Raw genomic sequence first — 7,923 nt, 5'->3', positions numbered from 1 at the left:
AACATCAATGGTCTAAATGCACCAATTAAAAGATACATTGTCAGAGAAGATCAAACCCAACTATATGTCATTTATGAAAAACCCTCCCTTTAAATATAAAGACACATATAGATTAAAAGTAAATGGATGGAGAAAGGTATACCATTCTAACACTAATTAAAAGAAAGCAAGAGTAACTATATTAACTTTAGACACAACAGGGGCGCCTGGGTGGCTCAGTCGGTTGAGCGACTGACTTCAGCTCAGGTCCCAATCTCACAGTTTATGAGTTCGAGCCCCGCATCGGGCTCTGTGCTAACAGCTCAGAGCCTGGAGCCTACTTCGGATTCTGTGCCTCCCTCTCTCTCTACCCCTCCCCTACTCATGCTCTGTCTCTATCTCAGAAATAAATAAACACTTAAAAAAATGTTTAAAAAAAAAAACTTTAGACACAACGAACTTCAGAGCAAAAAAAGTCTTCAGGGTTAAAGAGGGGCACTGAATAATGATAAAGGGGTCAATTCTCCAAGAAGATATAACAATTCTTATTATATATATGTCTAACAACAGAGATTCAAAATCTGTGAGTCAATGACTGATAGAATTTCAGGGAGAAATAGATGAATCCAGTATTATGGTTGAAGATCTCAGCATTCCTCTATCAGAAATGGATAGTCCTCTCTGGGCTCAGATCTAGTTTGCAGCAACATGGCTAAATGCACCAAGAAGGATGGAATTGTCAGTAAATATGGGACCCATTATGGTGCCTCTCTCAGGAAAATGGTGAAGAAGATGGAAATACGCCAGCACGCCAAGTACACTTGCTCCTTCTGTGGCAAAACCAAGATGAAAAGATGAGCTATGGAAATCTGGCATTGTGGTTCCTGCATGAAAACTATAGCTGTGGTGCCTGGACCTACAACACCACTACAACAGCACTTCTGCTGTCACAGTAAAGTCGGCCATCAGGAGACTGAAGGAGTTTTAAGACCAATAGAAACTCCACCATTCGAAATATTGCTAGCCTATAATAAATGGGTTTATATAACAACAACAACCAAAAGAAATGGATAGACCCAGCAGTCAGAAAATCAGTCAGTACACAGTTGAACTCAACATCACCATCAATCAACTGATATAATGGACATCTATAGACTACTTCATCCAACAAGAGCAGAATACACATTCTTCTCAAGCTCACATGGAACATTCACCAACATGGGCCACATTCTGGGCCATAAAATACACCTTAACAAATTTAAAAACATAGAAACCATACTATGTCTGCTATCAGACCACATGGAATTAAAATGAGACATCAATAACAGAGAGATAGCTGGAAAATCCCCCAAAACTTAGAGATTAAACAATATACTTCTAGATGAGTCAAAGAAGAAACCTCAAGGTAAATTTGAAAATATTTTGAACTAAAAAAATGAAAATACAACTTATCAAAATTTGTGAGATACAGCAAAAGTAGTGCTTAAAGGGAAACTTACAGTATTGAATCATAGAAAAGAAAGATTTAAAATCAATCATCTAAGCTTGAACCTTAAGAAGGTAGAAAAATAAAAGAAATTATTAAATCCAAAATAAGGAGAAGAAATAATATAAATTAGAGCAGAAATCAATGAAATTGAAAACAGGAAATCAAAGAGAAAATCAATAAAACCAAAACCTGGTTCTTTGAAAAGATCAATAAAATCAATAAGCCTATAGCCACGCTAAGAAAAAAAGAGAGGGTACAAATTGCTCATATCAGAAGTGAATGAGAGGACATTACTACAGATCCTGTGGATATAAAAAGGATAATCAAGGAACAAGCCTATGTCCACAAATATGATAACTAAATAAAATTAACCAATTCCCTGAAAGACACAATCTACTAAAACTCATACAAGAAGATATAGACAATCTGAATAGCTTTATATCAATTTAAAAATGGAATCAATAATCAATAACCTTTCAAAACAGAAAGCATCAAACCCAGATGGGTTCCCTAGTGACAACACTGAATTGAATGACAACATTCAAGGAAGAAATTATACCATCTCACCACAATCTTTTCCAGAAGATAGAAGCAGAGGGAATACTTCTGAACTCATTCTATGAGGACAACATTACTTTAATACCAAAACCAAAGACATTACAAGAAAAGAAAACTGAAGACAAATATCTCTCATGGACATATTTGTCATATCAACAAAACATTTGCAATTCAAATCCAACAATGTGTAAGAACTGTATACAATGATATTTATCCCAGGTATGCAAAGCTGGTTCAACATTCAAAAATCAATTAATGTGGGGTGTCTGGGTGGCTCAGTCACTTGAGCATCCGACTTCGGCTCAGGTCATGATCTCAAGGTTTGTGAGTTTGAGCCCTGTATCAGTTTGACCTCTGAGCTGTCAGCACAGAGCCTGGAGCCTGCCTTGGATTCTGCGTCTCCCTCTCTCTCTGCCCCTCCCCCACTCACGCTCTATCTCTCTCACAAATAAACATTTAAAAAAATCTATTGGGGCGCCTGGGTGGCGCAGTCGGTTAAGCGTCCGACTTCAGCTAGGTCACGATCTCGCGGTCCGTGAGTTCGAGCCCCGCGTCAGGCTCTGGGCTGATGGCTCGGAGCCTGGAGCCTCTTTCCGATTCTGTGTCTCCCTCTCTCTCTGCCCCTCCCCCGTCCATGCTCTGTCTCTCTCTGTCCCCAAAATAAATTAAAAACGTTGAAAAAAAAAAATTAAAAAAATAAATAAATAAAAATAAAAATAAAAAAAATAAAAAAATCTATTAATGTAATCCATCACATCAACAGGCTAAAAAATATTTCATAATCATTATCAATAAATGCAGAAAAAGCATTTGACAAAATTCAATATCCATTAATGATAAAAATTCTCAGTAAACTAGGAATTGGGGGGAACTTCCTCAACTGGATAAATAGTATCTACAAAACACCTGCAGCTAACATCATAGTTAGAGGCAAGAAACTTAAAGCTTTCCCACCAAGATGAGGGACAAGGCAAGATGTTCCCTCTTACTACTGCCTTTCAACATCATACTGGAAGTACTAACTAATACAATAAGATGAGAAAAGGAGGGGCACCTTGGAGGCCTGATCAGTTGAGTGTCTGAATTCAGCTCAGGTCATGATCTCACAGTTTGTGAATTTGAGCCCCTCATTGGGCTCTCTCCTGTCAGCACAGAGCCTGCTTCGGATCCTCTGTCCCTCTCTCTCTCTGCCCCTTCTCCATGCTTGTGCTTGCTCTCTCTGTCTCTCTCTCTCTCTCCCCCTTTCTTTCTACCTCTCTCTCTCTCTCTCTCAAAAATAAATAAATATTTGGGGTGCTTGGTTGGCTTAGTCAGTTGAACGTCCAACTCCTGATTTCGACTCAGATCATGATCTTGTGGTTTGTGAGTTTGAACCCTGCATCAGGCTCCGTGCTGATGGTGCGGGTCCTGCTTGGGATTCAGTCTCTCTCCTTCTCTCTCTCTGCGCCTCCCCTGCTCACTCTCTCTCAAAAATAAATTTAAAAAATGGTCTTTTTTTTATTAAAAAATGAATATTTTAAAAAAGATGAGCAAAGGAAATAAAAAGGATACAGATTGGGAAGAAAGAAATAAAACTTTTTGTTCACAGATGACATGATCATCTATGCAAAAAATGAGAAAGAATCAACAAAAAAACCTCCTGGAACTACGTGATTAATAGCAAGCTGTAGGATATAAGGTTAATATATAAAGAAAAAAAGTCAATTTGTTTTCTATGTATCAGCAATGAACATGTGGAATTTGAAATTTAAAACATAATACTATTTATGTTAGCACCCCCCAAATAAAACTTACATATAAATCTAACAAAATATGTACAACATCTATACAAGGAAAACTATAAAATTCTGATAAAAGAAATCAAAGAAGTAACTAAATGGATAGTCCATGTTCCTGGATAGGAAGATTCAGTATTATCAAGGTGTCAGTTTTTCCAAACTTGATCTATAGATTCAATGTAATCCCAATCAAAATCCCACATAGTTATTTTGTGGATACTGACAAACTGATTCTAAAGTTTATACGGAGAAGAAAAATGAGACAAGAAAACTGAAGGGACCCCATGAAAGACTGCATCTTTGCTGTCTCTATTCTTGCCAGAACCTACATCCCTGCCCTACACAGGCCTCTGGTACAGATGAGGTATGTCCTCCTTATAAAGGTCAAGGACTTAATGATTTCTTTGGAGTCTTCCAGCACAAGAGGTAACATCTAAGCATCTAAGGAGTGACTGAGTGAGGTCATCAGGTACCTTTTCCAAGACCACAGACTCATAAGACCCTTGGCTCCAGAGTATAAGTGACTTATGGAGGACACCTAAACACTTGCCTTTGTTTTAACCAGTTCCTGGACCCTGCAGGAGACACATCACCAGACCACAATCCTCAATAAAAACCCCAGATCCCAAGCAAAGATGAGACTCACTCTTCTTTCCTTTCTGAGTCTTCTGGACACTCTGTCCCTATCTATACTCTCTCTATATCTTTAACAAACTCTGCTCTCACTTCCTCTCAGCTTGCATTTGATTTCTATTCTATGACAAACCAAGGACTCTCCTGACTGGTCCTGCAGGACCCTCTCTGAGTTCTCAGACCCAGCCAGCCTGAATCAAAAATGTGAGAAATAAGCCCACCGACCCAATCAAAGGAGGGATGCAGAGACTCGGAGCACAGTGACGCGAGGCTTTAATCAATGTTCTTGTTGGGGAGCCTGGGTGGCTCAGTCGGTTGAGCATCTGACTTTGGCTCAGGTCATGATCTCACAGTTTGTGGGTGTGGGCCCTGTGTGTCAGGCTCTGGGCTGAAAGCTCAGAGTCTGGAGCCTGCTTTGTATTCTGTGTCTCCCTCTCTCCCTGTCCCTCCCCCACTCAGGCTCTGTCTGTCTGTCTCTCTCTCAAAAATGAATAAACATTAAAAAAAAATGTCCTTGCAAGATTGGGTGTCTGATGGACAGGCACACTCAGGGAGTCACAGCCTACAATTTATCTCCTAGCATGTATTGGCTAAGTACTATAGAGGTTACAGCCTTACTTGGATGTTGCCTATGCCCATGTAAGGCAAAAAGTAATCTGATTGGACACTCCCTGAGGTGACTCAGAGACTTTCAGTCCCTCCTCTCTCTGTTCTTCAGTGCAGGCTCATTTCAAAGCCCACAAAAATAAGCCCATGAAAGGGAAGGGGAAAGAATAGGAAGCAAAGTGTCTAAGGGTTTGGGACTCCATTGTGTGAGGGGGGTGGGTTTCGTACATATTTCCAATAGGTTGTAAACCTATTAATTAGATAGCACAGATTTTATTTGGTATTTCTGAAAATGAATCATCTCCCTTACTTCTCATAAAAAAGACCCAGAATAGTCAACACAATAATGAAGAAGAACAAGGTTGGAGGACTGATACTACCCAACTTCAAGACTTAATGTTAACCTACAGTAATCAAGACAGTGTGATATTAGCAAAAGCATAGACAAGTAGATCAATAGAACAGAATGGAGTGCCCAGAAATAGACCAACATATAGTCAATTGATCTTTGAAAAGGAGCAAAGGTGTTGTGTTTCAACGGAGAACAGTCTTTTCAACAAATGGTGCTGGGACAATTGGACATCCACATGCAAAAAAAGAAAGAAAGGAAGGAAGGAAGGAAGGAAGGAAGGAAGGAAGGAAGGAACAAACAAAAAGAAATAAACACATACCTTACACCCTTCACAAAAATTAACTCAAAATGCATCATAGACCTAAGAGTAAAATGTAAAACTATAAATCCTTTGTAGAAGATCACATAGGAGGAAATCTGGATGCCCTTGAGTTTGGCAATGACTTCTCTCTCTAAGTAAACTCTACCCCTAAGATGGGGCTCGAACACACAACCCCAAGATCAAGAGTCACATGCTCCACCAACTGAGCCAGCCAGGCACCCCAGTAATGACCATTTACATACAATAGCAAAGGCATAATCCATGAAAGAAAGAATTGATAAGCTAGACTTCATTAAAATTAAAAACGTCTGCTCTGTGAAAGTCTCCTTGAAGAAAAGAAAAAGTCACAGACTGCATTTGCAAAAGACATACCTGATAAAGAACTATTCAAGAAAACAAACAACCCAATTAAGAAATGGGCAAAGGGGCGCCTGGGTGGCTCAGTTGGTTAAGCAACTGACTTCGGCTCAGGTCATCATCTCGCGGTTTGTCGTAGGTTTGGACCCCATGTCAGGCTCTGTGCTGACAGCTCAGAGCCTGGAGCCTGCTTCAGATTCTGTGTCTCTCTCTCTCTCTGTTCCTCTCCTGCTCGTTCTCTGTCTCTCTCTGTCTCTCAAAAATAAATAAAGGCTAAAAAAAAAAAAAAAAGAAAGAAATGGGCAAAAAACTTGGGAAGATATACAGCTGGAAAATAAGCATTTGAAAAGATGCTTCACATCCAGTCTTCAGGGAAATGCAAATTAAAAAAACTTTTTTAATCCTTATTTATTTTTGAGAGAGAGAGAGAAAGAGCATGAAAAGGGGCAGAGAGAGAAGGAGACATAGAATCCGAAACAGGCTCCAGGCTCTGAGCTGGCAGCACAGAGCCCAACACGGGGCTTGAACTCACGAGCCAAGCTGTGAGTTCATGCCCTGAGCTGAAGTCTGGTGCTCGACCTACTGAGCCACAGAAGTGCCCCAGGGAAACACAAATTAAAACCACGAGATAACACTACACACCTAGTAGAATAAGCCAGCAGGCAGAACACTGATAACACCAAATGCAGACAGGGATGTGGAGCAACAGAAGTCTCATTCATTGAGGGTGGAACCCTCACTGCAAGGGAGTATGGGAAGTGTAGGGTTTAGCTTTCCTACATCTCCAGCTAGAAGAGGGTGGAATGAATGAGTTTGAGAGAGCCAATCTACTACACCCTCCACAAAGAGATGGCACCATATTACACTCCCAACAACACAGAATTTAACAACTCTTCGAGCTTTACCAATCTAGCACATGGAAACCTAGTACCTTCTTGTTTTAACTGGCATTTCTTTTATTATGGGAGAGGTTGAGCATCCTCTCTTATAGACCACCACAATGTGCATCTCTGTGAATAGCATTCAGTGTGAATGCTGCCCCCTGGAGTTGTATAATATGGTGACCCTGTAATATGGTTACGTACCATTTGAATTTCCTTTTGTGAGTTCTTTATGTACTTTGCTCACATGCTGGCTTTCTTTTTTCATGATATATTTAACTGGAAATACATGGGGCCTGAGAATATGGTATCTCCAGTAGCACACTTTTCTAAACCTAAACCTTACCTAGTGTGATGTTTAACTTTTTTTTAAGTTTATTTTTATTTATTTTGAGAGACAGAGAGCATGCACAAGCAGGGGAGGGGCAGAGAGAGAGGGAGGGAGAGAATCCCAAGCAGGCTACTCACTCTCAGCGCAGAGCCCGACTCGGGGTTTGATCCCATGAACCTCGAGATCCTGACCTGAGCCAAGATTGAGTCAAACGCTCAACTTGACTGAGCCACCCAGGCGCCCTGGTGGTTAATTTTGTGTCAGCTTGACTTGGCTAAGGGATGCCTGCATAACTGGTTAAATATTACTTCTAAATATGTCTCTGAGGGTGTTTCTGCAAGAGATTAGCATTTGGGTCAGTAGACTGAGTAAAGAAGACTGTCCTCATCAATGCTGGTGGACATCATCACATTCACTGAGGGCCTGAATAGAACACAACGGCAGAGAGAGGGTGGCGTTGCTTTCTTTTTGAGCTGGAGACATCCATCATCTCCTGCCGTCAGATATTTGTGCTCCTGGTTCTCCGTCCCCTGGACTCAAACCGGGACTTACATCATTGCCCCTCCCCCACTTCTAAGGACTTCAGGTTTGAACGAGAACCACATCACCAGCTTTCCTGGGCTCCAGCTTGAGGACA

At 40.6% G+C, this 7,923-nt stretch overlaps 1 pseudogene; it reads left to right on the top strand.

Moving 5' to 3' along the window:
• The first annotated feature begins 611 nt into the window (after positions 1-611).
• LOC125916651 (60S ribosomal protein L37a-like) lies at positions 612-967 on the top strand (annotated as a pseudogene).
• The last annotated feature ends 6,956 nt before the right edge of the window (positions 968-7,923 follow it).

This window comes from Panthera uncia (genome assembly GCF_023721935.1).
Source record: "Panthera uncia isolate 11264 chromosome E2 unlocalized genomic scaffold, Puncia_PCG_1.0 HiC_scaffold_20, whole genome shotgun sequence".
NCBI classification, from domain to species: Eukaryota; Metazoa; Chordata; class Mammalia; order Carnivora; family Felidae; genus Panthera; species Panthera uncia.
Note: the sequence above shows the minus strand (reverse complement) of the source record. Positions and strands in the feature narration are given on the sequence as shown.